Consider the following 2612-nt stretch of genomic DNA (forward strand, 5'->3'; position numbering starts at 1 on the left):
TGGATTTCTGGCGAGTTAAGAACTATACTTGCAACGTATATATTTTAATAATTTTTAATTCACCAATTTCTGCCCGCATCAATTTTTGGCGCCGTTGCCGGGGAGTTGCAACACTGTGCTAATTTATTGATTGGTATTTATTTTTATTGAAATTTTTCTTTTCATTCTATCACTATGAGCTGTACGTTTTTTTCGTTAAATGATGCGTTCACTTCCTGATCCAAGCTTGCCAGTATTTGACCCTGAAATTGAAAGAACTCTTTTACGTATAAGGCAAGCTCGGCGTCGGTGACTCCTCTTTGAGGATGAACCTGAACCGTCATCTAAGGAAGAAACAAGCCCCCTCTCTACTGATCCAGTTCATTTACGTGCAGGTGACATGGCAGCGCCCAGAAGAGTCACTATCCAGGAGGAAGGAGCCCCTGATTTTATGCTCCAACCATTTCAGGCACACCACCCAGCAGTAGCTGTACATTTTGAAATAAAGTTTTCACTACTCAACTTGATACCCAAGTTTCATGGCTTACCTGCTCAAGAGCCTATCAAGCATCTTAGGGATTTCCAGACTGCTTGTTCTACTGTTAAGCGTGATGGCACTGATGAAATCTCCATTCTGTTGAAAGCCTTCCCATTTTCTCTGGAGGGAAAGGCAAGAGAGTGGTACTACACTCAACCCGTAACAACTGTTTCCAACTGGGATACACTTAGGGGGGAGTTTCTGGATAAATTCTTTCCAGCTAAAGTTGCCGATAAGCTAAGGAAGGACATGTCTATGATTGTTCAGGATGAATCTGAGACCCTCTATGAATACTTGGAACGCTTCAATAATCTTCGAGACACATGCCCCCATCATATGATTGACAAGATAGTGTTGCTCGGCTACTTTACACAGGGTTTGAAATCTCAAGATAGGACCACACTAGAAGGTGCTAGCAATGGTTCTATGAAAAAGTATAAGACTACGGAAGAAGCATGGCAATTGATCAGCGACTTAGCTGACTCTACTAGGAATCATAGGCAGAGACAAAGTCGGTCAAGAGCTGTTGCAGAGGTATCCACTAGTAAAGAGACTGCTGCTATAGCTCAGAGCTTATGTGAAATGACTAACTTGTTGAAGCAGATGCAACTGAATCAACAACAGCCTCAGCAAGTTCAGCCTTCTCCACCACAGCACAGCCAGCAGTTGGTTCCACAAAGAGTATGTGGAATCTGTGTATATTACAGTCACTATACCGATGAGTGTCTACAAATCCAACCAGAAGATAACACTGTAGCAGTCACTCATAACTTTCATGACCGTCCCAATCATGGGTACAATCAAGGTGGCAACTATAACCAAGGATGGCAGGATAATTTTAACTAAGGTTGGAGAGACAATTCTAACCAGGGTTGGAGGGACAATTATAACAGAGAAGGCAGAGATAATAATGGAAATCAGAGGTGGAATAACAATAACAACTTCAGGCAGCAGAATCAGAATTAGTCCTACAGAGCACCTCATTTAAGACAGCCTCAAGCATCTCAGCAGACCTCTCAGATCACTTACCCATCTTCATCTCCTAATGATGAGTTACTATAATCCATTGATCGGAGACAACAGGCCATGGAAAACAACCTTACTTCTACTCAGAATGGTTTGAATTTTACTTTGCAAGCCCTTGTCTCACAGATTGGATCAATGAACAACTCCAACAACCAGTCCTCAAGCTCTGGTGGACTCCCCTCTCAACCATTACCCAACCCAAAGGGTGGTATTAATGCCATCACCCTAAGGTTCGGAACCACATTGCAAGAGAGGAATCGGGAAGAGCCAACTCCATCTGAACACACCTCAGCTGAAGAGGTAGTGAAAATAGAAGATGTTGAAGAAGAAAAGAGCATGCAAGACATGGCTGAAGAAGAAGACTCCAAATCACAGGAAGAAGCACCAAAGGGGGCAGATAATATAGAGGACGTCGTTCCTATTCCATTTCCATAACTTGCAAGGAAGCCCAGGAAGCAGTTGGAACCTAATCCCAAAATGGTAGAAATTTTCAAAAAGGTTGAGGTAACTGTTTCCCCTTTTTGATGTCATTCAACAGGTACCTAAATATGCAAAGTTTTTAAAAGATTTGTGCATACATAAAGACAAAATTAATGAACTAGAAACTATCCCTTTAGGAAGTTCTATATCTGCTTTAATGGGAAATATACCTGAAAAATGTAGTGATCCAGGCCATGCATGGTTAACTGTACCATTGGAGGTGTGATATTTTCTGACTGCATGTGTGATTTAGGAGCATGTATTAGTATAATGTCTTTATCTGTATATGATGTTTTGAGGCTCACTCCCTTAAAGAGGTCGGCAGCTCGTTTTGTGTTAGCAGATAAAAGTATTATTACAGTGGCTGAAGTTGTTGAAGATGTATTGGTGGGCATAAAAGGCCTCACTTTCCCCATTGATTTTTACATCCTGGAGATGCCCCGAAATGACTCAGAGAAGCCATCATCAATCCTACTCAGAAGACCTTTCTTGAAGACCTCGAAGTTCAAATTAGATGCTTTTGCAAGCACATACTCTTTTGAAATAGACGGCCGAGTAGTAAGCTTCAATCTGAATGGAGTTATGAAAC

The 2612-nt window shown here is 41.6% G+C and overlaps 1 non-coding gene across 1 annotated transcript; it reads right to left on the bottom strand.

The window, feature by feature from the left end:
* Positions 1 to 751: 751 nt before the first annotated feature.
* On the bottom strand, positions 752 to 859 carry LOC127746213 (small nucleolar RNA R71). Its single transcript, XR_008007833.1, has one exon. It is a non-coding gene; the product is annotated as a small nucleolar RNA R71 (small nucleolar RNA).
* Positions 860 to 2612: the final 1753 nt, after the last annotated feature.

The sequence above is a fragment of the Arachis duranensis genome, chromosome 3, assembly GCF_000817695.3.
Source record: "Arachis duranensis cultivar V14167 chromosome 3, aradu.V14167.gnm2.J7QH, whole genome shotgun sequence".
NCBI classification, from domain to species: domain Eukaryota; kingdom Viridiplantae; phylum Streptophyta; class Magnoliopsida; order Fabales; family Fabaceae; genus Arachis; species Arachis duranensis.